The 26537-nt window shown below is 45.1% G+C and overlaps 58 pseudogenes; all 58 read left to right on the forward strand.

Moving 5' to 3' along the window:
- Positions 1–217: 217 nt before the first annotated feature.
- On the forward strand, positions 218–335 carry LOC140092237 (5S ribosomal RNA; annotated as a pseudogene).
- A 70-nt stretch (positions 336–405) lies between these two features.
- Positions 406–524, forward strand: LOC140078989 (5S ribosomal RNA; annotated as a pseudogene).
- A 258-nt stretch (positions 525–782) lies between these two features.
- Positions 783–901, forward strand: LOC140096588 (5S ribosomal RNA; annotated as a pseudogene).
- A 70-nt stretch (positions 902–971) lies between these two features.
- Positions 972–1090, forward strand: LOC140097946 (5S ribosomal RNA; annotated as a pseudogene).
- A 70-nt stretch (positions 1091–1160) lies between these two features.
- LOC140096793 (5S ribosomal RNA) lies at positions 1161–1279 on the forward strand (annotated as a pseudogene).
- A 70-nt stretch (positions 1280–1349) lies between these two features.
- LOC140095536 (5S ribosomal RNA) lies at positions 1350–1468 on the forward strand (annotated as a pseudogene).
- A 259-nt stretch (positions 1469–1727) lies between these two features.
- LOC140088788 (5S ribosomal RNA) lies at positions 1728–1846 on the forward strand (annotated as a pseudogene).
- Positions 1847–1916: 70 nt separating this feature from the next.
- On the forward strand, positions 1917–2035 carry LOC140078990 (5S ribosomal RNA; annotated as a pseudogene).
- Positions 2036–2482: 447 nt separating this feature from the next.
- Positions 2483–2601, forward strand: LOC140097794 (5S ribosomal RNA; annotated as a pseudogene).
- A 448-nt stretch (positions 2602–3049) lies between these two features.
- LOC140088790 (5S ribosomal RNA) lies at positions 3050–3168 on the forward strand (annotated as a pseudogene).
- Positions 3169–3805: 637 nt separating this feature from the next.
- Positions 3806–3924, forward strand: LOC140081725 (5S ribosomal RNA; annotated as a pseudogene).
- A 258-nt stretch (positions 3925–4182) lies between these two features.
- LOC140082574 (5S ribosomal RNA) lies at positions 4183–4301 on the forward strand (annotated as a pseudogene).
- Positions 4302–4371: 70 nt separating this feature from the next.
- On the forward strand, positions 4372–4490 carry LOC140083610 (5S ribosomal RNA; annotated as a pseudogene).
- An 826-nt stretch (positions 4491–5316) lies between these two features.
- On the forward strand, positions 5317–5435 carry LOC140078991 (5S ribosomal RNA; annotated as a pseudogene).
- Positions 5436–5882: 447 nt separating this feature from the next.
- LOC140096639 (5S ribosomal RNA) lies at positions 5883–6001 on the forward strand (annotated as a pseudogene).
- Positions 6002–6260: 259 nt separating this feature from the next.
- LOC140091168 (5S ribosomal RNA) lies at positions 6261–6379 on the forward strand (annotated as a pseudogene).
- A 259-nt stretch (positions 6380–6638) lies between these two features.
- LOC140094638 (5S ribosomal RNA) lies at positions 6639–6757 on the forward strand (annotated as a pseudogene).
- Positions 6758–7205: 448 nt separating this feature from the next.
- On the forward strand, positions 7206–7324 carry LOC140082408 (5S ribosomal RNA; annotated as a pseudogene).
- Positions 7325–7771: 447 nt separating this feature from the next.
- LOC140090323 (5S ribosomal RNA) lies at positions 7772–7890 on the forward strand (annotated as a pseudogene).
- A 70-nt stretch (positions 7891–7960) lies between these two features.
- On the forward strand, positions 7961–8079 carry LOC140082220 (5S ribosomal RNA; annotated as a pseudogene).
- Positions 8080–8714: 635 nt separating this feature from the next.
- Positions 8715–8833, forward strand: LOC140083442 (5S ribosomal RNA; annotated as a pseudogene).
- A 69-nt stretch (positions 8834–8902) lies between these two features.
- Positions 8903–9021, forward strand: LOC140090335 (5S ribosomal RNA; annotated as a pseudogene).
- Positions 9022–9091: 70 nt separating this feature from the next.
- On the forward strand, positions 9092–9210 carry LOC140082222 (5S ribosomal RNA; annotated as a pseudogene).
- A 258-nt stretch (positions 9211–9468) lies between these two features.
- LOC140093429 (5S ribosomal RNA) lies at positions 9469–9587 on the forward strand (annotated as a pseudogene).
- Positions 9588–9656: 69 nt separating this feature from the next.
- Positions 9657–9775, forward strand: LOC140090347 (5S ribosomal RNA; annotated as a pseudogene).
- Positions 9776–9845: 70 nt separating this feature from the next.
- On the forward strand, positions 9846–9964 carry LOC140093678 (5S ribosomal RNA; annotated as a pseudogene).
- A 447-nt stretch (positions 9965–10411) lies between these two features.
- On the forward strand, positions 10412–10530 carry LOC140094058 (5S ribosomal RNA; annotated as a pseudogene).
- A 1193-nt stretch (positions 10531–11723) lies between these two features.
- Positions 11724–11842, forward strand: LOC140083692 (5S ribosomal RNA; annotated as a pseudogene).
- Positions 11843–12478: 636 nt separating this feature from the next.
- Positions 12479–12597, forward strand: LOC140082575 (5S ribosomal RNA; annotated as a pseudogene).
- A 448-nt stretch (positions 12598–13045) lies between these two features.
- Positions 13046–13164, forward strand: LOC140097135 (5S ribosomal RNA; annotated as a pseudogene).
- A 259-nt stretch (positions 13165–13423) lies between these two features.
- On the forward strand, positions 13424–13542 carry LOC140092580 (5S ribosomal RNA; annotated as a pseudogene).
- A 448-nt stretch (positions 13543–13990) lies between these two features.
- Positions 13991–14109, forward strand: LOC140097136 (5S ribosomal RNA; annotated as a pseudogene).
- Positions 14110–14367: 258 nt separating this feature from the next.
- LOC140078568 (5S ribosomal RNA) lies at positions 14368–14486 on the forward strand (annotated as a pseudogene).
- Positions 14487–14745: 259 nt separating this feature from the next.
- On the forward strand, positions 14746–14864 carry LOC140088791 (5S ribosomal RNA; annotated as a pseudogene).
- Positions 14865–15123: 259 nt separating this feature from the next.
- Positions 15124–15242, forward strand: LOC140090361 (5S ribosomal RNA; annotated as a pseudogene).
- A 70-nt stretch (positions 15243–15312) lies between these two features.
- Positions 15313–15431, forward strand: LOC140092706 (5S ribosomal RNA; annotated as a pseudogene).
- Positions 15432–15501: 70 nt separating this feature from the next.
- LOC140092707 (5S ribosomal RNA) lies at positions 15502–15620 on the forward strand (annotated as a pseudogene).
- A 259-nt stretch (positions 15621–15879) lies between these two features.
- Positions 15880–15998, forward strand: LOC140090373 (5S ribosomal RNA; annotated as a pseudogene).
- Positions 15999–16068: 70 nt separating this feature from the next.
- LOC140094615 (5S ribosomal RNA) lies at positions 16069–16187 on the forward strand (annotated as a pseudogene).
- Positions 16188–17201: 1014 nt separating this feature from the next.
- On the forward strand, positions 17202–17320 carry LOC140096859 (5S ribosomal RNA; annotated as a pseudogene).
- Positions 17321–17579: 259 nt separating this feature from the next.
- LOC140094563 (5S ribosomal RNA) lies at positions 17580–17698 on the forward strand (annotated as a pseudogene).
- Positions 17699–17768: 70 nt separating this feature from the next.
- On the forward strand, positions 17769–17887 carry LOC140097947 (5S ribosomal RNA; annotated as a pseudogene).
- Positions 17888–18335: 448 nt separating this feature from the next.
- On the forward strand, positions 18336–18454 carry LOC140088792 (5S ribosomal RNA; annotated as a pseudogene).
- Positions 18455–18713: 259 nt separating this feature from the next.
- On the forward strand, positions 18714–18832 carry LOC140090386 (5S ribosomal RNA; annotated as a pseudogene).
- Positions 18833–18902: 70 nt separating this feature from the next.
- LOC140092709 (5S ribosomal RNA) lies at positions 18903–19021 on the forward strand (annotated as a pseudogene).
- Positions 19022–19280: 259 nt separating this feature from the next.
- Positions 19281–19399, forward strand: LOC140090398 (5S ribosomal RNA; annotated as a pseudogene).
- A 70-nt stretch (positions 19400–19469) lies between these two features.
- LOC140078992 (5S ribosomal RNA) lies at positions 19470–19588 on the forward strand (annotated as a pseudogene).
- A 447-nt stretch (positions 19589–20035) lies between these two features.
- On the forward strand, positions 20036–20154 carry LOC140093430 (5S ribosomal RNA; annotated as a pseudogene).
- Positions 20155–20412: 258 nt separating this feature from the next.
- Positions 20413–20531, forward strand: LOC140096860 (5S ribosomal RNA; annotated as a pseudogene).
- Positions 20532–20979: 448 nt separating this feature from the next.
- On the forward strand, positions 20980–21098 carry LOC140097138 (5S ribosomal RNA; annotated as a pseudogene).
- A 637-nt stretch (positions 21099–21735) lies between these two features.
- On the forward strand, positions 21736–21854 carry LOC140088793 (5S ribosomal RNA; annotated as a pseudogene).
- A 70-nt stretch (positions 21855–21924) lies between these two features.
- LOC140095866 (5S ribosomal RNA) lies at positions 21925–22043 on the forward strand (annotated as a pseudogene).
- Positions 22044–22113: 70 nt separating this feature from the next.
- On the forward strand, positions 22114–22232 carry LOC140095687 (5S ribosomal RNA; annotated as a pseudogene).
- Positions 22233–23814: 1582 nt separating this feature from the next.
- Positions 23815–23933, forward strand: LOC140091326 (5S ribosomal RNA; annotated as a pseudogene).
- Positions 23934–24192: 259 nt separating this feature from the next.
- On the forward strand, positions 24193–24311 carry LOC140078505 (5S ribosomal RNA; annotated as a pseudogene).
- Positions 24312–24380: 69 nt separating this feature from the next.
- Positions 24381–24499, forward strand: LOC140095867 (5S ribosomal RNA; annotated as a pseudogene).
- A 1204-nt stretch (positions 24500–25703) lies between these two features.
- On the forward strand, positions 25704–25822 carry LOC140078570 (5S ribosomal RNA; annotated as a pseudogene).
- A 448-nt stretch (positions 25823–26270) lies between these two features.
- LOC140093272 (5S ribosomal RNA) lies at positions 26271–26389 on the forward strand (annotated as a pseudogene).
- The last annotated feature ends 148 nt before the right edge of the window (positions 26390–26537 follow it).

Consider the following 26537-nt stretch of genomic DNA (forward strand, 5'->3'; position numbering starts at 1 on the left):
TAAAAGAAGGTTCAAATTGAATAGCTGCTGTCAACGGCAATTCTAAGCTGAATGTGCCTGCTCTCGTCAGATCGCAGCAGCAATGCAACTTAAGGCTTGGCAAGTACCAGCATGGGAGACTGGCTGGGAATTCGAAGTTCCGTTGACCTTTTTGAACCTGAAAATGTGTTAGTTTCTCTATGAGATAGTAAAAGAAGGTTCAAATTGAACAGCTGCTGTCAACGGCCATTCTAAGCTGAATGCGCTGCTCTCGTCAGATCGCAGCAGCAATGCAGCTTAAGGCTTGGCAAGTACCAGCATGGGAGACTGGCTGGGAATCCCAAGTTCCGTTGACCTTTTTGAACCTGAAAATTGTGTTAGTTTCTCTATGAGATAGTAAAAGAAGGTTCAAATTGAACAGCTGCTGTCAACGGCCATTCTAAGCTGAATGTGCCTGCTCTCGTCAGATCGCAGCAGCAATGCAGCTTAAGGCTTGGCAAGTACCAGCATGGGAGACTGGCTGGGAATCCCAAGTTCTGTTGACCTTTTTGAACCTGAAAATGTGTTAGTTTCTCTATGAGATAGTAAAAGAAGGTTCAAATTGAACAGCTGCTGTCAACGGCCATTCTAAGCTGAATGTGCGTGCTCTTGTCAGATCGCAGCAGCAATGCAGCTTAAGGCTTGGCAAGTACCAGCATGGGAGACTGGCTTGGAATCCCAAGTTCTGGTGACCTTTTTGAACCTGAAAATTGTGTTAGTTTCTATATGAGATAGTAGAAGAAGGTTCAAATTGAACAACTACTGTCAATGGCCATTCTAAGCTGAAGGTGCCTGCTCTAGTCAGATCGCAGCAGCAATGCAGCTTAAGGCTTGGCAAGTACCAGCATGGGAGACTGGCTGGGAATCCCAAGTTCCGTTGACCTTTTTGAACCTGAAAATTGTGTTAGTTTCTCTATGAGATAGTAAAAGAAGGTTCAAATTGAACAGCTGCTGTCAACGGCCATTCTAAGCTGAATGTGCCTGCTCTCGTCAGATCGCAGCAGCAATGCAGCTTAAGGCTTGGCAAGTACCAGCATGGGAGACTGGCTTGGAATCCCAAGTTCTGGTGACCTTTTTGAACCTGAAAATTGTGTTAGTTTCTATATAAGATAGTAGAAGAAGGTTCAAATTGAACAACTGCTGTCAATGGCCATTCTAAGCTGAATGTGCCTGCTCTCGCCAGATCGCAGCAGCAATGCAGCTTAAGGCTTGGCAAGTACCAGCATGGGAGACTGGCTGGGAATCCCAAGTTCCGTTGCCCTTTTTGAACCTGAAAATTGTGTTAGTTTCTCTATGAGATAGCAAAAGAAGGTTCAAATTGAACAGCTGCTGTCAACGGCCATTCTAAGCTGAATGTGCCTGCTCTCGTCAGATCGAAGCAGCAATGCAGCTTAAGGCTTGGCAAGTACCAGCATGGGAGACTGGCTGGGAATCCCAAGTTCTGTTGACCTTTATGAACCTGAAAATTGTGTTAGTTTCTCTATGAGATAGCAAAAGAAGGTTCAAATTGAACAGCTGCTGTCAACGGCCATTCTAAGCTGAATGTGCCTGCTCTTGTCAGATCGAAGCAGCAATGCAGCTTAAGGCTTGGCAAGTACCAGCATGGGAGACTGGCTGGGAATCCCAAGTTCTGTTGACCTTTATGAACCTGAAAATTGTGTTAGTTTCTCTATGAGATAGTAAAAGAAGGTTCAAATTGAAATGCTGTTGTCAACGGCCATTCTAAGCTGAATGTGCCTGCTCTTGTCAGATCGCAGCAGCAATGCAGCTTAAGGCTTGGCAAGTACCAGCATGGGAGACTGGCTGGGAATCCCAAGTTCCGTTGACCTTTTTGAACCTGAAAATTGTGTTAGTTTCTCTATGAGATAGTAAAAGAAGGTTCAAATTGAACAGCTGCTGTCAACGGCCATTCTAAGCTGAATGTGCCTGCTCTCGTCAGATCGCAGCAGCAATGCAGCTTAAGGCTTGGCAAGTACCAGCATGGGAGACTGGCTGGGAATCCCAAGTTCTGTTGACCTTTTTGAACCTGAAAATGTGTTAGTTTCTCTATGAGATAGTAAAAGAAGGTTCAAATTGAACAGCTGCTGTCAACGGCCATTCTAAGCTGAATGTGCGTGCTCTTGTCAGATCGCAGCAGCGATGCAGCTTAAGGCTTGGCAAGTACCAGCATGGGAGACTGGCTTGGAATCCCAAGTTCTGGTGACCTTTTTGAACCTGAAAATTGTGTTAGTTTCTCTATTAAATAGCAAAAGAAGGTTCAAATTGAACAGCTGCTGTCAACGGCCATTCTAAGCTGAATGTGCCTGCTCTCGTCAGATTGCAGCAGCAATGCAGCTTAAGGCTTGGCAAGTACCAGCATGGGAGACTGGCTTGGAATTCCAAGTTCTGGTGACCTTTTTGAACCTGAAAATTGTGTTAGTTTCTATATAAGATAGAAGAAGAAGGTTCAAATTGAACAACTGCTGTCAATGGCCATTCTAAGCTGAATGTGCCTGCTCTCGCCAGATCGCAGCAGCAATGCAGCTTAAGGCTTGGCAAGTACCAGCATGGGAGACTGGCTGGGAATCCCAAGTTCCGTTGCCTTTTTTGAACCTGAAAATTGTGTTAGTTTCTCTATGAGATAGTAAAAGAAGGTTCAAATTGAACAGCTGCTGTCAACGGCCATTCTAAGCTGAATGTGCGTGCTCTTGTCAGATCGCAGCAGCGATGCAGCTTAAGGCTTGGCAAGTTCCAGCATGGGAGACTGGCTGGGAATCCCAAGTTCTGTTGACGTTTTTGAACTTGAAAATTGTTTTGGTTTCTCTATGAGATAGTAAAAAAAGGTTCAAATTGAACAGCTGCTCTCAACTGCCATTCTAAGCTGAATGTGCGTGCTCTTGTCAGATCGCAGCAGCGATGCAGCTTAAGGCTTGGCAAGTACCAGCATGGGAGACTGGCTGGGAATCCCAAGTTCTGTTGACCTTTATGAACCTGAAAATTGTGTTAGTTTCTCTATGAGATAGTAAAAGAAGGTTCAAATTGAAATGCTGTTGTCAACGGCCATTCTAAGCTGAATGTGCCTGCTCTTGTCAGATCGCAGCAGCAATGCAGCTTAAGGCTTGGCAAGTACCAGCATGGGAGACTGGCTGGGAATCCCAAGTTCCGTTGACCTTTTTGAACCTGAAAATTGTGTTAGTTTCTCTATGAGATAGTAAAAGAAGGTTCAAATTGAACAGCTGCTGTCAACGGCCATTCTAAGCTGAATGTGCGTGCTCTTGTCAGATCGCAGCAGCGATGCAGCTTAAGGCTTGGCAAGTACCAGCATGGGAGACTGGCTGGGAATCCCAAGTTCTGGTGACTTTTTTGAACCTGAAAATTGTGTTAGTTTCTCTATGAGATAGTAGAAGAAGGTTCAAATTGAACAACTGCTGTCAACGGCCATTCTAAGCTGAATGTGTGTGCTCTTGTCAGATCGCAGCAGCGATGCAGCTTAAGGCTTGGCAAGTACCAGCATGGGAGACTGGCTGGGAATCCCAAGTTCTGTTGACCTTTTTGAACCTGAAAATTGTGTTAGTTTCTCTATGAGATAGTAAAAGAAGGTTCAAATTGAACAGCTGCTGTCAACGGCCATTCTAAGCTGAATGTGCGTGCTCTCGTCAGATCGCAGCAGCAATGCAGCTTAAGGCTTTGCAAGTACCAGCATGGGAGACTGGCTGGGAATCCCAAGTTCTGTTGACCTTTTTGAACCTGAAAATTGTGTTAGTTTCTTTATGAGATAGTAAAAGAAGGTTCAAATTGAACAACTGCTGTCAACGGCCATTCTAAGCTGAATGTGCCTGCTCTCGTCTGATCGCAGCAGCAATGCAGCTTAAGGCTTGGCAAGTACCAGCATGGGAGACTGGCTGGGAATCCCAAGTTCTGTTGACCTTTTTGAACCTGAAAATGTGTTAGTTTCTCTATGAGATAGTAAAAGAAGGTTCAAATTGAACAGCTGCTGTCAACGGCCATTCTAAGCTGAATGTGCGTGCTCTTGTCAGATCGCAGCAGCGATGCAGCTTAAGTCTTGGCAAGTACCAGCATGGGAGACTGGCTTGGAATCCCAAGTTCTGGTGACCTTTTTGAACCTGAAAATTGTGTTAGTTTCTATATGAGATAGTAGAAGAAGGTTCAAATTGAACAACTGCTGTCAATGGCCATTCTAAGCTGAATGTGCCTGCTCTCGTCAGATCGCAGCAGCAATGCAGCTTAAGGCTTGGCAAGTACCAGCATGGGAGACTGGCTGGGAATCCCAAGTTCCGTTGACCTTTTTGAACCTGAAAATTGTGTTAGTTTCTCTATGAGATAGCAAAAGAAGGTTCAAATTGAACAGCTGCTTTCAACGGCCATTCTAAGCTGAATGTGCCTGCTCTCGTCAGATCGCAGCAGCGATGCAGCTTAAGGCTTGGCAAGTACCAGCATGGGAGACTGGCTGGGAATCCCAAGTTCCGTTGACCTTTTTGAACCTGAAAATTGTGTTAGTTTCTCTATGAGATAGTAAAAGAAGGTTCAAATTGAACAGCTGCTGTCAACGGCCATTCTAAGCTGAATGTGCGTGCTCTTGTGAGATCGCAGCAGCGATGCAGCTTAAGGCTTGGCAAGTACCAGCATGGGAGACTGGCTGGGAATCCCAAGTTCTGGTGACTTTTTTGAACCTGAAAATTGTGTTAGTTTCTCTATGAGATAGTAGAAGAAGGTTCAAATTGAACAACTGCTGTCAACGGCCATTCTAAGCTGAATGTGCGTGCTCTTGTCAGATCGCAGCAGCGATGCAGCTTAAGGCTTGGCAAGTACCAGCATGGGAGACTGGCTGGGAATCCCAAGTTCTGGTGACTTTTTTGAACCTGAAAATTGTGTTAGTTTCTCTATGAGATAGTAGAAGAAGGTTCAAATTGAACAACTGCTGTCAACGGCCATTCTAAGCTGAATGTGCGTGCTCTTGTCAGATCGCAGCAGCGATGCAGCTTAAGGCTTGGCAAGTACCAGCATGGGAGACTGGCTGGGAATCCCAAGTTCTGTTAACCTTTTTGAATCTGAAAATTGTGTTAGTTTCTCTATGAGATAGTAAAAGAAGGTTCAAATTGAACAGCTGCTGTCAACGGCCATTCTAAGCTGAATGTGCGTGCTCTCGTCAGATCGTAGCAGCAATGCAGCTTAAGGCTTGGCAAGTACCAGCATGGGAGACTGGCTGGGAATCCCAAGTTCTGTTGTCCTTTTTGAACCTGAAAATTGTGTTAGTTTCTCTATGAGATAGTAAAAGAAGGTTCAAATTGAACAACTGCTGTCAACGGCCATTCTAAGCTGAATGTGCCTGCTCTCGTCAGATCGCAGCAGCAATGCAGCTTAAGGCTTGGCAAGTACCAGCATGGGAGACTGGCTGGGAATCCCAAGTTCTGTTGACCTTTTTGAACCTGAAAATGTGTTAGTTTCTCTATGAGATAGTAAAAGAAGGTTCAAATTGAACAGCTGCTGTCAACGGCCATTCTAAGATGAATGTGCGTGCTCTTGTCAGATTGCAGCAGCAATGCAGCTTAAGGCTTGGCAAGTACCAGCATGGGAGACTGGCTTGGAATCCCAAGTTCTGGTGACCTTTTTGAACCTGAAAATTGTGTTAGTTTCTCTATGAGATAGCAAAAGAAGGTTCAAATTGAACAGCTGCTGTCAACGGCCATTCTAAGCTGAATGTGCCTGCTCTTGTCAGATTGCAGCAGCAATGCAGCTTAAGGCTTGGCAAGTACCAGCATGGGAGACTGGCTTGGAATCCCAACTTCTGGTGACCTTTTTGAACCTGAAAATTGTGTTAGTTTCTATATAAGATGGTAGAAGAAGGTTCAAATTGAACAACTGCTGTCAATGGCCATTCTAAGCTGAATGTGCCTGCTCTCGACAGATCGCAGCAGCAATGCAGCTTAAGGCTTGGCAAGTACCAGCATGGGAGACTGGCTGGGAATCCCAAGTTCCGTTGCCCTTTTTGAACCTGAAAATTGTGTTAGTTTCTCTATGAGATAGTAAAAGAAGGTTCAAATTGAACAGCTGCTGTCAACGGCCATTCTAAGCTGAATGTGCGTGCTCTTGCCAGATCGCAGCAGCGATGCAGCTTAAGGCTTGGCAAGTACCAGCATGGGAGACTGGCTTGGAATCCCAAGTTCTGGGGACCTTTTTGAACCTGAAAATTGTGTTAGTTTCTATATGAGATAGTAGAAGAAGGTTCAAATTGAACAACTGCTGTCAATGGCCATTCTAAGCTGAATGTGCCTGCTCTCGTCAGATCGCAGCAGCAATGCAGCTTAAGGTTTGGCAAGTACCAGCATGGGAGACTGGCTGGGAATCCCAAGTTCCGTTGACCTTTTTGAACCTGAAAATTGTGTTAGTTTCTCTATGAGATAGTAAAAGAAGGTTCAAATTGAACAGCTGCTGTCAACGGCCATTCTAAGCTGAATGTGCGTGCTCTTGTCAGATCGCAGCAGCGATGCAGCTTAAGGCTTGGCAAGTTCCAGCATGGGAGACTGGCTGGGAATCCCAAGTTCTGTTGACCTTTTTGAACTTGAAAATTGTTTTAGTTTCTCTATGAGATAGTAAAAGAAGGTTCAATTTGAAATGCTGCTGTCAACGGCCATTCTAAGCTGAATGTGCCTGCTCTTGTCAGATCGCAGCAGCAATGCAGCTTAAGGCTTGGCATGTACCAGCATGGGAGACTGGCTGGGAATCCCAAGTTCCGTTGACCTTTTTGAACCTGAAAATTGTGTTAGTTTCTCTATGAGATAGTAAAAGAAGGTTCAAATTGAACAGCTGCTGTCAACGGCCATTCTAAGCTGAATGTGCGTGCTCTTGTCAGATCGCAGCAGCGATGCAGCTTAAGGCTTGGCAAGTACCAGCATGGGAGACTGGCTGGGAATCCCAAGTTCTGGTGACTTTTTTGAACCTGAAAATTGTGTTAGTTTCTCTATGAGATAGTAGAAGAAGGTTCAAATTGAACAACTGCTGTCAACGGCCATTCTAAGCTGAATGTGTGTGCTCTTGTCAGATCGCAGCAGCGATGCAGCTTAAGGCTTGGCAAGTACCAGCATGGGAGACTGGCTGGGAATCCCAAGTTCTGTTGACCTTTTTGAACCTGAAAATTGTGTTAGTTTCTCTATGAGATAGTAAAAGAAGGTTCAAATTGAACAGCTGCTGTCAATGGCCATTCTAAGCTGAATGTGCCTGCTCTCGTCAGATCGCAGCAGCAATGCAGCTTAAGGCTTGGCAAGTACCAGCATGGGAGACTGGCTGGGAATCCCAAGTTCCGTTGACCTTTTTGAACCTGAAAATTGTGTTAGTTTCTGTATGAGATAGTAAAAGAAGGTTCAAATTGAAAAGCTGCTGTCAACGGCCATTCTAAGCTGAATGTGCGTGCTCTTGTCAGATCGCAGCAGCGATGCAGCTTAAGGCTTGGCAAGTACCAGCATGGGAGACTGGCTGGGAATCCCAAGTTCTGGTGACCTTTTTGAACCTGAAAATTGTGTTAGTTTCTCTATGAGATAGTAGAAGAAGGTTCAAATTGAACAACTGCTGTCAACGGCCATTCTAAGCTGAATGTGTGTGCTCTTTTCAGATCGCAGCAGCGATGCAGCTTAAGGCTTGGCAAGTACCAGCATGGGAGACTGGCTGGGAATCCCAAGTTCCGTTGACCTTTTTGAACCTGAAAATGTGTTAGTTTCTCTATGAGATAGTAAAAGAAGGTTCAAATTGAACAGCTGCTGTCAACGGCCATTCTAAGCTGAATGTGCCTGCTCTCGTCAGATCGCAGCAGCAATGCAGCTTAAGGCTTGGCAAGTACCAGCATGGGAGACTGGCTGGGAATCCCAAGTTCCGTTGACCTTTTTGAACCTGAAAATTGTGTTAGTTTCTCTATGAGATAGTAAAAGAAGGTTCAAATTGAACAGCTGCTGTCAACGGCCATTCTAAGCTGAATATGCCTGCTCTCGTCAGATCGCAGCAGCAATGCAGCTTAAGGCTTGGCAAGTACCAGCATGGGAGACTGGCTGGGAATCCCAAGTTCTGTTGACCTTTTTGAACCTGAAAATGTGTTAGTTTCTCTATGAGATAGTAAAAGAAGGTTCAAATTGAACAGCTGCTGTCAACGGCCATTCTAAGCTGAATGTGCGTGCTCTTGTCAGATCGCAGCAGCGATGCAGCTTAAGGCTTGGCAAGTACCAGCATGGGAGACTGGCTGGGAATCCCAAGTTCTGGTGACCTTTTTGAACCTGAAAATTGTGTTAGTTTCTCTATGAGATAGCAAAAGAAGGTTCAAATTGAACAGCTGCTGTCAACGGCCATTCTAAGCTGAATGTGCCTGCTCTTGTCAGATTGCAGCAGCAATGCAGCTTAAGGCTTGGCAAGTACCAGCATGGGAGACTGGCTGGAATCCCAAGTTCTGGTGACTTTTTTGAACCTGAAAATTGTGTTAGTTTCTCTATGAGATAGAAGAAGAAGGTTCAAATTGAACAACTGCTGTCAACGGCCATTCTAAGCTGAATGTGTGTGCTCTTGTCAGATCGCAGCAGCGATGCAGCTTAAGGCTTGGCAAGTACCAGCATGGGAGACTGGCTGGGAATCCCAAGTTCTGTTGACCTTTTTGAACCTGAAAATTGTGTTAGTTTCTCTATGAGATAGTAAAAGAAGGTTCAAATTGAACAGCTGCTGTCAACGGCCATTCTAAGCTGAATTTGCCTGCTCTCGTCAGATCGCAGCAGCAATGCAGCTTAAGGCTTGGCAAGTACCAGCATGGGAGACTGGCTGGGAATTCCAAGTTCCGTTGACCTTTTTGAACCTGAAAATGTGTTAGTTTCTCTATGAGATAGTAAAAGAAGGTTCAAATTGAACAGCTGCTGTCAACGGCCATTCTAAGCTGAATGTGCCTGCTCTCGTCAGATCGCAGCAGCAATGCAGCTTAAGGCTTGGCAAGTACCAGCATGGGAGACTGGCTGGGAATCCCAAGTTCCGTTGACCTTTTTGAACCTGAAAATTGTGTTAGTTTCTCTATGAGATAGTAAAAGAAGGTTCAAATTGAACAGCTGCTGTCAACGGCCATTCTAAGCTGAATATGCCTGCTCTCGTCAGATCGCAGCAGCAATGCAGCTTAAGGCTTGGCAAGTACCAGCATGGGAGACTGGCTGGGAATCCCAAGTTCTGTTGACCTTTTTGAACCTGAAAATGTGTTAGTTTCTCTATGAGATAGTAAAAGAAGGTTCAAATTGAACAGCTGCTGTCAACGGCCATTCTAAGCTGAATGTGCGTGCTCTTGTCAGATCGCAGCAGCGATGCAGCTTAAGGCTTGGCAAGTACCAGCATGGGAGACTGGCTGGGAATCCCAAGTTCTGGTGACTTTTTTGAACCTGAAAATTGTGTTAGTTTCTCTATGAGATAGTAGAAGAAGGTTCAAATTGAACAACTGCTGTCAACGGCCATTCTAAGCTGAATTTGCCTGCTCTCGTCAGATCGCAGCAGCAATGCAACTTAAGGCTTGGCAAGTACCAGCATGGGAGACTGGCTGGGAATTCCAAGTTCCGTTGACCTTTTTGAACCTGAAAATGTGTTAGTTTCTCTATGAGATAGTAAAAGAAGGTTCAAATTGAACAGCTGCTGTCAACGGCCATTCTAAGCTGAATGTGCCTGCTCTCGTCAGATCGCAGCAGCAATGCAGCTTAAGGCTTGGCAAGTACCAGCATGGGAGACTGGCTGGGAATCCCAAGTTCCGTTGACCTTTTTGAACCTGAAAATTGTGTTAGTTTCTCTATGAGATAGTAAAAGAAGGTTCAAATTGAACAGCTGCTGTCAACGGCCATTCTAAGCTGAATATGCCTGCTCTCGTCAGATCGCAGCGTTAATGCAGCTTAAGGCTTGGCAAGTACCAGCATGGGAGACTGGCTGGGAATCCCAAGTTCTGTTGACCTTTTTGAACCTGAAAATGTGTTAGTTTCTCTATGAGATAGTAAAAGAAGGTTCAAATTGAACAGCTGCTGTCAACGGCCATTCTAAGCTGAATGTGCGTGCTCTTGTCAGATCGCAGCAGCGCTGCAGCTTAAGGCTTGGCAAGTACCAGCATGGGAGACTGGCTTGGAATCCCAAGTTCTGGTGACCTTTTTGAACCTGAAAATTGTGTTAGTTTCTCTATGAGATAGCAAAAGAAGGTTCAAATTGAACAGCTGCTGTCAACGGCCATTCTAAGCTGAATGTGCCTGCTCTTGTCAGATTGCAGCAGCAATGCAGCTTAAGGCTTGGCAAGTACCAGCATGGGAGACTGGCTTGGAATCCCAAGTTCTGGTGACCTTTTTGAACCTGAAAATTGTGTTAGTTTCTATATAAGATAGTAGAAGAAGGTTCAAATTGAACAACTGCTGTCAATGGCCATTCTAAGCTGAATGTGCCTGCTCTCGCCAGATCGCAGCAGCAATGCAGCTTAAGGCTTGGCAAGTACCAGCATGGGAGACTGGCTGGGAATCCCAAGTTCTGTTGACCTTTTTGAACCTGAAAATTGTGTTAGTTTCTCTATGAGATAGTAAAAGAAGGTTCAAATTGAACAGCTGCTGTCAATGGCCATTCTAAGCTGAATGTGCGTGCTCTTGTCAGATCGCAGCAGCGATGCAGCTTAAGGCTTGGCAAGTTCCAGCATGGGAGGCTGGCTGGGAATCCCAAGTTCTGTTGACCTTTTTGAACTTGAAAATTGTTTTAGTTTCTCTATGAGATAGTAAAAGAAGGTTCAATTTGAAATGCTGCTGTCAACGGCCATTCTAAGCTGAATGTGCGTGCTCTTGTCAGATCACAGCAGCAATGCAGCTTAAGGCTTGGCAAGTACCAGCATGGGAGACTGGCTGGGAATCCCAAGTTCCGTTGACCTTTTTGAACCTGAAAATTGTGTTAGTTTCTCTATGAGATAGTAAAAGAAGGTTCAAATTGAACAGCTGCTGTCAACGGCAATTCTAAGCTGAATGTGCCTGCTCTTGTCAGATCGCAGCAGCGATGCAGCTTAAGGCTTGGCAAGTACCAGCATGGGAGACTGGCTGGGAATCCCAAGTTCTGGTGACCTTTTTGAACCTGAAAATTGTGTTAGTTTCTCTATGAGATAGTAGAAGAAGGTTCAAATTAAACAACTGCTGTCAATGGCCATTCTAAGCTGATTGTGCCTGCTCTCGCCAGATCGCAGCAGCAATGCAGCTTAAGGCTTGGCAAGTACCAGCATGGGAATCCCAAGTTCCGTTGCCCTTTTTGAACCTGAAAATTGTGTTAGTTTCTCTATGAGATAGTAAAAGAAGGTTCAAATTGAACAGCTGCTGTCAACGGCCATTCTAAGCTGAATGTGCGTGCTCTTGTCAGATCGCAGCAGCGATGCAGCTTAAGGCTTGGCAAGTACCAGCATGGGAGACTGGCTGGGAATCCCAAGTTCTGGTGACTTTTTTGAACCTAAAAATTGTGTTAGTTTCTACTATGAGATAGTAGAAGAAGGTTCAAATTGAACAACTGCTGTCAACGGCCATTCTAAGCTGAATGTTTGTGCTCTTGTCAGATCGCAGCAACGATGCAGCTTAAGGCTTGGCAAGTACCAGCATGGGAGACTGGCTGGGAATCCCAAGTTCTGTTAAACTTTTTGAACCTGAAAATTGTGTTAGTTTCTCTATGAGATAGTAAAAGAAGGTTCAAATCGAACAGCTGCTGTCAATGGCCATTCTAAGCTGAATGTGCCTGCTCTCGTCAGATCGCAGCAGCAATGCAGCTTAAGGCTTGGCAAGTACCAGCATGGGAGACTGGCTGGGAATCCCAAGTTCTGTTGACCTTTTTGAACCTGAAAATGTGTTAGTTTCTCTATGAGATAGTAAAAGAAGTTTCAAATTGAACAGCTGCTGTCAACGGCCATTCTAAGCTGAATGTGCGTGCTCTTGTCAGATCGCAGCAGCGATGCAGCTTAAGGCTTGGCAAGTACCAGCATGGGAGACTGTCTTGGAATCCCAAGTTCTGGTGACCTTTTTGAACCTGAAAATTGTGTTAGTTTCTCTATGAGATAGCAAAAGAAGGTTCAAATTGAACAGCTGCTGTCAACGGCCATTCTAAGCTGAATGTGCCTGCTCTTGTCAGATTGCAGCAGCAATGCAGCTTAAGGCTTGGCAAGTACCAGCATGGGAGACTGGCTTGGAATCCCAAGTTCTGGTGACCTTCTTGAACCTGAAAATTGTGTTAGTTTCTATATAAGATAGTAGAAGAAGGTTCAAATTGAACAACTGCTGTCAATGGCCATTCTAAGCTGAATGTTTGTGCTCTTGTCAGATCGCAGCAGCGATGCAGCTTAAGGCTTGGCAAGTACCAGCATGGGAGACTGGCTGGGAATCCCAAGTTCTGTTAAACTTTTTGAACCTGAAAATTGTGTTAGTTTCTCTATGAGATAGTAAAAGAAGGTTTAAATCGAACAGCTGCTGTCAATGGCCATTCTAAGCTGAATGTGCCTGCTCTCGTCAGATCGCAGCAGCAATGCAGCTTAAGGCTTGGCAAGTACCAGCATGGGAGACTGGCTGGGAATCCCAAGTTCCGTTGACCTTTTTGAACCTGAAAATTGTGTTAGTTTCTCTATGAGATAGTAAAAGAAGGTTCAAATTGAAAAGCTGCTGTCAACGGCAATTCTAAGCTGAATGTGCGTGCTCTTGTCAGATCGCAGCAGCAATGCAGCTTAAGGCTTGGCAAGTACCAGCATGGGAGACTGGCTGGGAATCCCAAGTTCCGTTGACCTTTTTGAACCTGAAAATTGTGTTAGTTTCTCTATGAGATAGTAGAAGAAGGTTCAAATTGAACAACTGCTGTCAACGGCCATTCTAAGCTGAATGTGTGTGCTCTTTTCAGATCGTAGCAGCGATGCAGCTTAAGGCTTGGCAAGTACCAGCATGGGAGACTGGCTGGGAATCCCAAGTTCTGTTGACCATTTTTAACCTGAAAATTGTGTTAGTTTCTCTATGAGATAGTAAAAGAAGGTTCAAATTGAACAGCTGCTGTCAACGGCCATTCTAAGCTGAATGTGCGTGCTCTTGTCAGATCGCAGCAGCGATGCAGCTTAAGGCTTGGCAAGTACCAGCATGGGAGACTGGCTGGGAATCCCAAGTTCTGTTGACCATTTTTAACCTGAAAATTGTGTTAGTTTCTCTATGAGATTGTAAAAGAAGGTTCAAATTGAAGAGCTGCTGTCAACGGCCATTCTAAGCTGAATGTGTGTGCTCTTGTCAGATCGCAGCAGCGATGCAGCTTAAGGCTTGGCAAGTTCCAGCATGGGAGACTGGCTGGGAATCCCAAGTTCTGTTGACCTTTTTGAACCTGAAAATTGTGTTAGTTTCTGTATGAGATAGTAAAAGAAGGTTCAAATTGAAAAGCTGCTGTCAACGGCCATTCTAAGCTGAATGTGCCTGCTCTCGTCAGATCGCAGCAGCAATGCAGCTTAAGGCTTTGCAAGTACCAGCATGGGAGACTGGCTGGGAATCCCAAGTTCCGTTGACCTTTTTGAACCTGAAAATTGTGTTAGTTTCTCTATGAGATAGTAAAAGAAGGTTCAAATTGAACAGCTGTTGTCAACGGCCATTCTAAGCTGAATGTGCGTGCTCTTGTCAGATCGCAGCAGCGATGCAGCTTAAGGCTTGGCAAGTACCAGCATGGGAGACTGGCTGGGAATCCCAAGTTCTGGTGACTTTTTTGAACCTGAAAATTGTGTTAGTTTCTCTATGAGATAGTAGAAGAAGGTTCAAATTGAACAACTGCTGTCAACGGCCATTCTAAGCTGAATGTGTGTGCTCTTGTCAGATCGCAGCAGCGATGCAGCTTAAGGCTTGGCAAGTACCAGCATGGGAGACTGGCTGGGAATCCCAAGTTCCGTTGACCTTTTTGAACCTGAAAATTGTGTTAGTTTCTCTATGAGATAGTAAAAGAAGGTTCAAATTGAACAGCTGCTGTCAACGGCCATTCTAAGCTGAATGTGCGTGCTCTTGTCAGATCGCAGCAGCGATGCAGCTTAAGGCTTGGCAAGTACCAGCATGGGAGACTGGCTGGGAATCCCAAGTTCTGTTGACCTTTTTGGACCTGAAAATGTGTTAGTTTCTCTATGAGATAGTAAAAGAAGGTTCAAATTGAACAGCTGCTGTCAACGGCCATTCTAAGCTGAATGTGCGTGCTCTTGTCAGATCGCAGCAGCGAAGCAGCTTAAGGCTTGGCAAGTACCAGCATGGGAGACTGGCTTGGAATCCCAAGTTCTGGTGACCTTTTTGAACCTGAAAATTGTGTTATTTTCTATATGAGATAGTAGAAGAAGGTTCAAATTGAACAACTGCTGTCAATGGCCATTCTAAGCTGAATGTGCCTGCTCCCGTCAGATCGCAGCAGCAATGCAGCTTAAGGCTTGGCAAGTACCAGCATGGGAGACTGGCTGGGAATCCCAAGTTCTGTTGACCTTTTTGAACCTGAAAATTGTGTTAGTTTCTCTATGAGATAGTAAAAGAAGGTTCAAATTGAACAGCTGCTGTCAACGGCCATTCTAAGCTGAATGTGCGTGCTCTTGTCAGATCGCAGCAGCGATGCAGCTTAAGGCTTGGCAAGTTCCAGCATGGGAGACTGGCTGGGAATCCCAAGTTCTGTTGACGTTTTTGAACTTGAAAATTGTTTTAGTTTCTCTATGAGATAGTAAAAGAAGGTTCAATTTGAAATGCTGCAGTCAACGGCCATTCTAAGCTGAATGTGCCTGCTCTTGTCAGATCGCAGCAGCAATGCAGCTTAAGGCTTGGCAAGTACCAGCATGGGAGACTGGCTGGGAATCCCAAGTTCCGTTGACCTTTTTGAACCTGAAAATTGTGTTAGTTTCTCTATGAGATAGTAAAAGAAGGTTCAAATTGAACAGCTGCTGTCAATGGCCATTCTAAGCTGAATGTGCGTGCTCTTGTCAGATCGCAGCAGCGATGCAGCTTAAGGCTTGGCAAGTACCAGCATGGGAGACTGGCTGGGAATCCCAAGTTCTGGTGACTTTTTTGAACCTGAAAATTGTGTTAGTTTCTCTATGAGATAGTAAAAGAAGGTTCAAATTGAACAGCTGCTGTCAACGGCCATTCTAAGCTGAATGTGCCTGCTCTCGTCAGATCGCAGCAGCAATGCAGCTTAAGGCTTGGCAAGTACCAGCATGGGAGACTGGCTGGGAATCCCAAGTTCCGTTGACCTTTTTGAACCTGAAAATTGTGTTAGTTTCTCTATGAGATAGTAAAAGAAGGTTCAAATTGAACAGCTGCTGTCAATGGCCATTCTAAGCTGAATGTGCCTGCTCTTGTCAGATCGCAGCAGCAATGCAGCTTAAGGCTTGGCAAGTACCAGCATGGGAGACTGGCTGGGAATCCCAAGTTCCGTTGACCTTTTTGAACCTGAAAATTGTGTTAGTTTCTCTATGAGATAGTAAAAGAAGGTTCAAATTGAACAGCTGCTGTCAATGGCCATTCTAAGCTGAATGTGCCTGCTCTTGTCAGATCGCAGCAGCAATGCAGCTTAAGGCTTGGCAAGTACCAGCATGGGAGACTGGCTGGGAATCCCAAGTTCCGTTGACCTTTTTGAACCTGAAAATTGTGTTAGTTTCTCTATGAGATAGTAAAAGAAGGTTCAAATTGAACAGCTTCTGTCAACGGCCATTCTAAGCTGAATGTGCGTGCTCTTGTCAGATCGCAGCAGCGATGCAGCTTAAGGCTTAGCAAGTACCAGCATGGGAGACTGGCTGGGAATCCCAAGTTCTGGTGACTTTTTTGAACCTGAAAATTGTGTTAGTTTCTCTATGAGATAGTAAAAGAAGGTTCAAATTGAACAGCTGCTGTCAACGGCCATTCTAAGCTGAATGTGCCTGCTCTCGTCAGATCGCAGCAGCAATGCAGCTTAAGGCTTGGCAAGTACCAGCATGGGAGACTGGCTGGGAATCCCAAGTTCCGTTGACCTTTTTGAACCTGAAAATTGTGTTAGTTTCTCTATGAGATAGTAAAAGAAGGTTCAAATTGGACAGCTGCTTTCAACGGCCATTCTAAGCTGAATGTGCCTGCTCTCGTCAGATCGCAGCAGCAATTCAGCTTAAGGCTTGGCAAGTACCAGCATGGGAGACTGGCTGGGAATCCCAAGTTCTGTTGACCTTTTTGGACCTGAAAATGTGTTAGTTTCTCTATGAGATAGTAAAAGAAGGTTCAAATTGAACAGCTGCTGTCAACGGCCATTCTAAGCTGAATGTGCGTGCTCTTGTCAGATCGCAGCAGCGAAGCAGCTTAAGGCTTGGCAAGTACCAGCATGGGAGACTGGCTTGGAATCCCAAGTTCTGGTGACCTTTTTGAACCTGAAAATTGTGTTAGTTTCTCTATGAGATAGCAAAAGAAGGTTCAAATTGAACAGCTGCTGTCAACGGCCATTCTAAGCTGAATGTGCCTGCTCTTGTCAGATTGCAGCAGCAATGCAGCTTAAGGCTTGGCAAGTACCAGCATGGGAGACTGGCTTGGAATCCCAAGTTCTGGTGACCTTTTTGAACCTGAAAATTGTGTTAGTTTCTATATAAGATAGTAGAAGAAGGTTCAAATTGAACCACTGCTGTCAACGGCCATTCTAAGCTGCATGTGCCTGCTCTCGCCAGATCGCAGCAGCAATGCAGCATAAGGCTTGGCAAGTACCAGCATGGGAGACTGGCTGGGAATCCCAAGTTCCGTTGCCCTTTTTGAACCTGAAAATTGTGTTAGTTTCTCTATGAGATAGTAAAAGAAGGTTCAAATTGAACAGCTGCTGTCAACGGCCATTCTAAGCTGAATGTGCGTGCTCTTGTCAGATCGCAGCAGCGATGCAGCTTAAGGCTTGGCAAGTACCAGCATGGGAGACTGGCTTGGAATCCCAAGCTCTGGTGACCTTTTTGAACCTGAAAATTGTGTTAGTTTCTCTATGAGATAGCAAAAGAAGGTTCAAATTGAACAGCTGCTGTCAACGGCCATTCTAAGCTGAATGTGCCTGCTCTTGTCAGATTGCAGCAGCAATGCAGCTTAAGGCTTGGCAAGTACCAGCATGGGAGACTGGCTTGGAATCCCAAGTTCTGGTGACCTTTTTGAACCTGAAAATTGTGTTAGTTTCTATATAAGATAGTAGAAGAAGGTTCAAATTGAACAACTGCTGTCAATGGCCATTCTAAGCTGAATGTGCCTGCTCTCGCCAGATCGCAGCAGCAATGCAGCTTAAGGCTTGGCAAGTACCAGCATGGGAGACTGGCTGGGAATCCCAAGTTCCGTTGCCCTTTTTGAACCTGAAAGTTGTGTTAGTTTCTCTATGAGATAGTAAAAGAAGGTTCAAATTGAACAGCTGCTGTCAACAGCCATTCTAAGCTGAATGTGCGTGCTCTTGTCAGATCGCAGCAGCGATGCAGCTTAAGGCTTGGCAAGTACCAGCATGGGAGACTGGCTTGGAATCCCAAGTTCTGGTGACCTTTTTGAACCTGAAAATTGTGTTAGTTTCTCTATGAGATAGCAAAAGAAGGTTCAAATTGAACAGCTGCTGTCAACGGCCATTCTAAGCTGAATGTGCCTGCTCTCGCCAGATCGCAGCAGCAATGCAGCTTAAGGCTTGGCAAGTACCAGCATGGGAGACTGGCTGGGAATCCCAAGTTCCGTTGCCCTTTTTGAACCTGAAAATTGTGTTAGTTTCTCTATGAGATAGTAAAAGAAGGTTCAAATTGAACAGCTGCTGTCAACGGCCATTCTAAGCTGAATGTGCCTGCTCTCGTCAGATCGCAGCAGCAATGCAGCTTAAGGCTTGGCAAGTACCAGCATGGGAGACTGGCTTGGAATCCCAAGTTCTGGTGACCTTTTTGAACCTGAAAATTGTGTTAGTTTCTCTATGAGATAGCAAAAGAAGGTTCAAATTGAACAGCTGCTGTCAACGGCCATTCTAAGCTGAATGTGCCTGCTCTTGTCAGATTGCAGCAGCAATGCAGCTTAAGGCTTGGCAAGTACCAGCATGGGAGACTGGCTGGGAATCCCAAGTTCCGTTGCCCTTTTTGAACCTGAAAATTGTGTTAGTTTCTCTATGAGATAGTAAAAGAAGGTTCAAATTGAGCAGCTGCTGTCAACGGCCATTCTAAGCTGAATGTGCGTGCTCTTGTCAGATCGCAGCAGCGATGCAGCTTAAGGCTTGGCAAGTTCCAGCATGGGAGACTGGCTGGGAATCCCAAGTTCTGTTGACGTTTTTGAACTTGAAAATTGTTTTAGTTTCTCTATGAGATAGTAAAAGAAGGTTCAATTTGAAATGCTGCAGTCAACGGCCATTCTAAGCTGAATGTGCCTGCTCTTGTCAGATCGCAGCAGCAATGCAGCTTAAGGCTTGGCAAGTACCAGCATGGGAGACTGGCTGGGAATCCCAAGTTCCGTTGACCTTTTTGAACCTGAAAATTGTGTTAGTTTCTCTATGAGATAGTAAAAGAAGGTTCAAATTGAACAGCTGCTGTCAACGGCCATTCTAAGCTGAATGTGCGTGCTCTTGTCAGATCGCAGCAGCGATGCAGCTTAAGGCTTGGCAAGTACCAGCATGGGAGACTGGCTGGGAATCCCAAGTTCTGGTGACTTTTTTGAACCTGAAAATTGTGTTAGTTTCTCTATGAGATAGTAAAAGAAGGTTCAAATTGAACAGCTGCTGTCAACGGCCATTCTAAGCTGAATGTGCCTGCTCTCGTCAGATCGCAGCAGCAATGCAGCTTAAGGCTTGGCAAGTACCAGCATGGGAGACTGGCTGGGAATCCCAAGTTCCGTTGACCTTTTTGAACCTGAAAATTGTGTTAGTTTCTCTATGAGATAGTAAAAGAAGGTTCAAATTGAACAGCTGCTGTCAATGGCCATTCTAAGCTGAATGTGCCTGCTCTTGTCAGATCGCAGCAGCAATGCAGCTTAAGGCTTGGCAAGTACCAGCATGGGAGACTGGCTGGGAATCCCAAGTTCCGTTGACCTTTTTGAACCTGAAAATTGTGTTAGTTTCTCTATGAGATAGTAAAAGAAGGTTCAAATTGAACAGCTGCTGTCAACGGCCATTCTAAGCTGAATGTGCGTGCTCTTGTCAGATCGCAGCAGCGATGCAGCTTAAGGCTTGGCAAGTACCAGCATGGGAGACTGGCTGGGAATCCCAAGTTCTGGTGACTTTTTTGAACCTGAAAATTGTGTTAGTTTCTCTATGAGATAGTAAAAGAAGGTTCAAATTGAACAGCTGCTGTCAACGGCCATTCTAAGCTGAATGTGCCTGCTCTCGTCAGATCGCAGCAGCAATGCAGCTTAAGGCTTGGCAAGTACCAGCATGGGAGACTGGCTGGGAATCCCAAGTTCCGTTGACCTTTTTGAACCTGAAAATTGTGTTAGTTTCTCTATGAGATAGTAAAAGAAGGTTCAAATTGGACAGCTGCTGTCAACGGCCATTCTAAGCTGAATGTGCCTGCTCTCGTCAGATCGCAGCAGCAATGCAGCTTAAGGCTTGGCAAGTACCAGCATGGGAGACTGGCTGGGAATCCCAAGTTCTGTTGACCTTTTTGAACCTGAAAATGTGTTAGTTTCTCTATGAGATAGTAAAAGAAGGTTCAAATTGAACAGCTGCTGTCAACGGCAATTCTAAGCTGAATGTGCGTGCTCTTCTCAGATCGCAGCAGCGATGCAGCTTAAGGCTTGGCAAGTACCAGCATGGGAGACTGGCTGGGAATTCCAAGTTCTGGTGACCTTTTTGAACCTGAAAATTGTGTTAGTTTCTCTATGAGATAGTAGAAGAAGGTTCAAATTGAACAACTGCTGTCAACGGCCATTCTAAGCTGAATGTGTGTGCTCTTTTCAGATCGCAGCAGCGATGCAGCTTAAGGCTTGGCAAGTACCAGCATGGGAGACTGGCTGGGAATCCCAAGTTCTGTTGACCTTTTTGAACCTGAAAATTGTGTTAGTTTCTCTATGAGATAGTAAAAGAAGGTTCAAATTGAACAGCTGCTGTCAACGGCCATTCTAAGCTGAATTTGCCTGCTCTCGTCAGATCGCAGCAGCAATGCAACTTAAGGCTTGGCAAGTACCAGCATGGGAGACTGGCTGGGAATTCCAAGTTCCGTTGACCTTTTTGAACCTGAAAATGTGTTAGTTTCTATATAAGATAGTAGAAGAAGGTTCAAATTGAACAACTGCTGTCAATGGCCATTCTAAGCTCAATGTGCCTGCTCTCGCCAGATCGCAGCAGCAATGCAGCTTAAGGCTTGGCAAGTACCAGCATGGGAGACTGGCTGGGAATCCCAAGTTCTGGTGACCTTTTTGAACCTGAAAATTGTGTTAGTTTCTATATAAGATAGTAGAAGAAGGTTCAAATTGAACAACTGCTGTCAATGGCCATTCTAAGCTGAATGTGCCTGCTCTCGCCAGATCGCAGCAGCAATGCAGCTTAAGGCTTGGCAAGTACCAGCATGGGAGACTGGCTGGGAATCCCAAGTTCCGTTGCCCTTTTTGAACCTGAAAATTGTGTTAGTTTCTCTATGAGATAGTAAAAGAAGGTTCAAATTGAACAGCTGCTGTCAACGGCCATTCTAAGCTGAATGTGCGTGCTCTTGTCAGATCGCAGCAGCGATGCAGCTTAAGGCTTGGCAAGTTCCAGCATGGGAGACTGGCTGGGAATCCCAAGTTCTGTTAACGTTTTTGAACTTGAAAATTGTTTTAGTTTCTCTATGAGATAGTAAAAGAAGGTTCAATTTGAAATGCTGCTGTCAACGGCCATTCTAAGCTGAATGTGCCTGCTCTTGTCAGATCTCAGCAGCAATGCAGCTTAAGGCTTGGCAAGTACCAGCATGGGAGACTGGCTGGGAATCCCAAGTTCCGTTGCCCTTTTTGAACCTGAAAATTGTGTTAGTTTCTCTATGAGATAGTAAAAGAAGGTTCAAATTGAACAGCTGCTGTCAACGGCCATTCTAAGCTGAATGTGCGTGCTCTTGTCAGATCGCAGCAGCGATGCAGCTTAAGGCTTGGCAAGTACCAGCATGGGAGACTGGCTGGGAATCCCAAGTTCTGTTGACCTTTTTGAACCTGAAAATTGTGTTAGTTTCTCTATGAGATAGTAAAAGAAGGTTCAAATTGAACAGCTGCTGTCAACGGCAATTCTAAGCTGAATGTGCGTGCTCTTCTCAGATCGCAGCAGCGATGCAGCTTAAGGCTTGGCAAGTACCAGCATGGGAGACTGGCTGGGAATCCCAAGTTCTGTTGACCTTTTTGAATCTGAAAATTGTGTTAGTTTCTCTATGAGATAGTAAAAGAAGGTTCAAATTGAACTGCTGCTGTCAACGGCAATTCTAAGCTGAATGTGCCTGCTCTCGTTAGATTGCAGCAGCAATGCAGCTTAAGGCTTGGCAAGTACCAGCATGGGAGACTGGCTGGGAATCCCAAGTTCCGTTGCCCTTTTTGAACCTGAAAATTGTGTTAGTTTCTCTATGAGATAGTAAAAGAAGGTTCAAATTGAACAGCTGCTGTCAACGGCCATTCTAAGCTGAATGTGCGTGCTCTTGTCAGATCGCAGCAGCGATGCAGCTTAAGGCTTGGCAAGTTCCAGCATGGGAGACTGGCTGGGAATCCCAAGTTCTGTTGACGTTTTTGAACTTGAAAATTGTTTTAGTTTCTCTATGAGATATTAAAAGAAGGTTCAATTTGAATTGCTGCTGTCAACGGCCATTCTAAGCTGAATGTGCCTGCTCTTGTCAGATCGCAGCAGCAATGCAGCTTAAGGCTTGGCAAGTACCAGCATGGGAGACTGGCTGGGAATCCCAAGTTCCGTTGACCTTTTTGAACCTGAAAATTGTGTTAGTTTCTCTATGAGATAGTAAAAGAAGGTTCAAATTGAACAGCTGCTGTCAACGGCCATTCTAAGCTGAATGTGCGTGCTCTTGTCAGATCGCAGCAGCGATGCAGCTTAAGGCTTGGCAAGTACCAGCATGGGAGACTGGCTGGGAATCCCAAGTTCCGTTGACCTTTTTGAACCTGAAAATTGTGTTAGTTTCTCTATGAGATAGTAAAAGAAGGTTCAAATTGAACAGCTGCTGTCAACGGCCATTCTAAGCTGAATGTGCCTGCTCTCGTCAGATCGCAGCAGCAATGCAGCTTAAGGCTTGGCAAGTACCAGCATGCGAGACTGGCTGGGAATCCCAAGTTCTGTTGACCTTTTTGAACCTGAAAATTGTGTTAGTTTCTCTATGAGATAGTAGAAGAAGGTTCAAATTGAACAACTGCTGTCAACGGCCATTCTAAGCTGAATGTGTGTGCTCTTTTCAGATCGCAGCAGCGATGCAGCTTAAGGCTTGGCAAGTACCAGCATGGGAGACTCGCTGGGAATCCCAAGTTCTGTTGACCTTTTTGAACCTGAAAATTGTGTTAGTTTCTCTATGAGATAGTAAAAAAAGGTTCAAATTGAACAGCTGCTGTCAACGGCCATTCTAAGCTGAATGTGCGTGCTCTTGTCAGATTGCAGCAGCGATGCAGCTTAAGGCTTGGCAAGTACCAGCATGGGAGACTGGCTTGGAATCCCAAGTTCTGGTGACCTTTTTGAACCTGAAAATTGTGTTAGTTTCTCTATGAGATAGCAAAAGAAGGTTCAAATTGAACAGCTGCTGTCAACGGCCATTCTAAGCTGAATGTGCCTGCTCTTGTCAGATTGCAGCAGCAATGCAGCTTAAGGCTTGGCAAGTACCAGCATGGGAGACTGGCTTGGAATCCCAAGTTCTGGTGACCTTTTTGAACCTGAAAATTGTGTTAGTTTCTATATAAGATAGTAGAAGAAGGTTCAAATTGAACAACTGCTGTCAACGGCCATTCTAAGCTGAATGTGCCTGCTCTCGAAAGATCGCAGCAGCAATGCAGCATAAGGCTTGGCAAGTACCAGCATGGGAGACTGGCTGGGAATCCCAAGTTCCGTTGCCCTTTTTGAACCTGAAAATTGTGTTAGTTTCTCTATGAGATAGTAAAAGAAGGTTCAAATTGAACAGCTGCTGTCAACGGCCATTCTAAGCTGAATGTGCGTGCTCTTGTCAGATCGCAGCAGCGATGCAGCTTAAGGCTTGGCAAGTACCAGCATGGGAGACTGGCTTGGAATCCCAAGTTCTGGTGCCCTTTTTGAACCTGAAAATTGTGTTAGTTTCTCTATGAGATAGCAAAAGAAGGTTCAAATTGAACAGCTGCTGTCAACGGCCATTCTAAGCTGAATGTGCCTGCTCTTGTCAGATTGCAGCAGCAATGCAGCTTAAGGCTTGGCAAGTACCAGCATGGGAGACTGGCTTGGAATCCCAAGTTCTGGTGACCTTTTTGAACCTGAAAATTGTGTTAGTTTCTATATAAGATAGTAGAAGAAGGTTCAAATTGAACAACTGCTGTCAATGGCCATTCTAAGCTGAATGTGCCTGCTCTCGCCAGATCACAGCAGCAATGCAGCTTAAGGCTTGGCAAGTACCAGCATGGGAGACTGGCTGGGAATCCCAAGTTCCGTTGCCCTTTTTGAACCTGAAAATTGTGTTAGTTTCTCTATGAGATAGTAAAAGAAGTTTCAAATTGAACAGCTGCTGTCAACGGCCATTCTAAGCTGAATGTGCGTGCTCTTGTCAGATCGCAGCAGCGATGCAGCTTAAGGCTTGGCAAGTTCCAGCATGGGAGACTGGCTGGGAATCCCAAGTTCTGTTGACGTTTTTGAACTTGAAAATTGTTTTGGTTTCTCTATGAGATAGTAAAAGAAGGTTCAATTTGAAATGCTGCTGTCAATGGCCATTCTAAGCTGAATGTGCCTGCTCTTGTCAGATCGCAGCAGCAATGCAGCTTAAGGCTTGGCAAGTACTAGCATGGGAGACTGGCTGGGAATCCCAAGTTCCGTTGACCTTTTTGAACCTGAAAATTGTGTTAGTTTCTCTATGAGATAGTAAAAGAAGGTTCAAATTGAACAGCTTCTGTCAACGGCCATTCTAAGCTGAATGTGCGTGCTCTTGTCAGATCGCAGCAGCGATGCAGCTTAAGGCTTGGCAAGTACCAGCATGGGAGACTGGCTGGGAATCCCAAGTTCTGGTGACCTTTTTGAACCTGAAAATTGTGTTAGTTTCTCTATGAGATAGTAAAAGAAGGTTCAAATTGAACAGCTGCTGTCAACGGCCATTCTAAGCTGAATGTGCCTGCTCTCGTCAGATCGCAGCAGCGATGCAGCTTAAGGCTTGGCAAGTACCAGCATGGGAGACTGGCTGGGAATCCCAAGTTCTGTTGACCTTTTTGAACCTGAAAATGTGTTAGTTTCTCTATGAGATAGTAAAAGAAGGTTCAAATTGAACAGCTGCTGTCAACGGCCATTCTAAGCTGAATGTGCGTGCTCTTGTCAGATCGCAGCAGCGATGCAGCTTAAGGCTTGGCAAGTACCAGCATGGGAGACTGGCTGGGAATCCCAAGTTCCGTTGACCTTTTTGAACCTGAAAATTGTGTTCGTTTCTGTTTGAGATAGTAAAAGAAGGTTCAAATTGAAAAGCTGCTGTCAACGGCAATTCTAAGCTGAATGTGCGTGCTCTTCTCAGATCGCAGCAGCGATGCAGCTTAAGGCTTGGCAAGTACCAGCATGGGAGACTGTCTGGGAATCCCAAGTTCCGTTGACCGTTTTTGAACCTTAAAATTGTGTTAGTTTCTGTATGAGATAGTAAAAGAAGGTTCAAATTGAAAAGCTGCTGTCAACGGCAATTCTAAGCTGAATGTGCGTGCTCTTCTCAGATCGCAGCAGCGATGCAGCTTAAGGCTTGGCAAGTACCAGCATGGGAGACTGGCTGGGAATCCCAAGTTCTGGTGACCTTTTTGAACCTGAAAATTGTGTTAGTTTCTCTATGAGATAGTAGAAGAAGGTTCAAATTGAACAACTGCTGTCAACGGCCATTCTAAGCTGAATGTGTGTGCTCTTTTCAGATCGCAGCAGCGATGCAGCTTAAGGCTTGGCAAGTACCAGCATGGGAGACTGGCTGGGAATCCCAAGTTCCGTTGACCTTTTTGAACCTGAAAATGTGTTAGTTTCTATATAAGATAGTAGAAGAAGGTTCAAATTGAACAACTGCTGTCAATGGCCATTCTAAGCTGAATGTGCCTGCTCTCGCCAGATCGCAGCAGCAATGCAGCTTAAGGCTTGGCAAGTACCAGCATGGGAGACTGGCTGGGAATCCCAAGTTCTGGTGACCTTTTTGAACCTGAAAATTGTGTTAGTTTCTATATAAGATAGTAGAAGAAGGTTCAAATTGAACAACTGCTGTCAATGGCCATTCTAAGCTGAATGTGCCTGCTCTTGCCAGATCGCAGCAGCAATGCAGCTTAAGGCTTGGCAAGTACCAGCATGGGAGACTGGCTGGGAATCCCAAGTTCCGTTGCCCTTTTTGAACCTGAAAATTGTGTTAGTTTCTCTATGAGATAGTAAAAGAAGGTTCAAATTGAACAGCTGCTGTCAACGGCCATTCTAAGCTGAATGTGCGTGCTCTTGTCAGATCGCGGCAGCGATGCAGCTTAAGGCTTGGCAAGTACCAGCATGGGAGACTGGCTTGGAATCCCAAGTTCTGGTGACCTTTTTGAACCTGAAAATTGTGTTATTTTCTATATGAGATAGTAGAAGAAGGTTCAAATTGAACAACTGCTGTCAATGGCCATTCTAAGCTGAATGTGCCTGCTCCCGTCAGATCGCAGCAGCAATGCAGCTTAAGGCTTGGCAAGTACCAGCATGGGAGACTGGCTGGGAATCCCAAGTTCTGTTGACCTTTTTGAACCTGAAAATTGTGTTAGTTTCTCTATGAGATAGTAAAAGAAGGTTCAAATTGAACAGCTGCTGTCAACGGCCATTCTAAGCTGAATGTGCGTGCTCTTGTCAGATCGCAGCAGCGATGCAGCTTAAGGCTTGGCAAGTACCAGCATGGGAGACTGGCTGGGAATCCCAAGTTCCGTTGCCCTTTTTGAACCTGAAAATTGTGTTAGTTTCTCTATGAGATAGTAAAAGAACTTTCAAATTGAACAGCTGCTGTCAACGGCCATTCTAAGCTGAATGTGCGTGCTCTTGTCAGATCGCAGCAGCGATGCAGCTTAAGGCTTGGCAAGTACCAGCATGGGAGACTGGCTTGGAATCCCAAGTTCTGGTGTCCTTTTTGAACCTGAAAATTGTGTTAGTTTCTATATGAGATAGTAGAAGAAGGTTCAAATTGAACAACTGCTGTCAATGGCCATTCTAAGCTGAATGTGACTGCTCTCGTCAGATCGCAGCAGCAATGCAGCTTAAGGCTTGGCAAGTACCAGCATGGGAGACTGGCTGGGAATCCCAAGTTCCGTTGACCTTTTTGAACCTGAAAATTGTGTTAGTTTCTCTATGAGATAGTAAAAGAAGGTTCAAATTGAAAAGCTGCTGTCAACGGCCATTCTAAGCTGAATGTGCGTGCTCTTCTCAGATCGCAGCAGCGATGCAGCTTAAGGCTTGGCAAGTAC

Source organism: Engystomops pustulosus, chromosome 9 (assembly GCF_040894005.1).
Source record: "Engystomops pustulosus chromosome 9, aEngPut4.maternal, whole genome shotgun sequence".
NCBI lineage: Eukaryota > Metazoa > Chordata > Amphibia > Anura > Leptodactylidae > Engystomops > Engystomops pustulosus.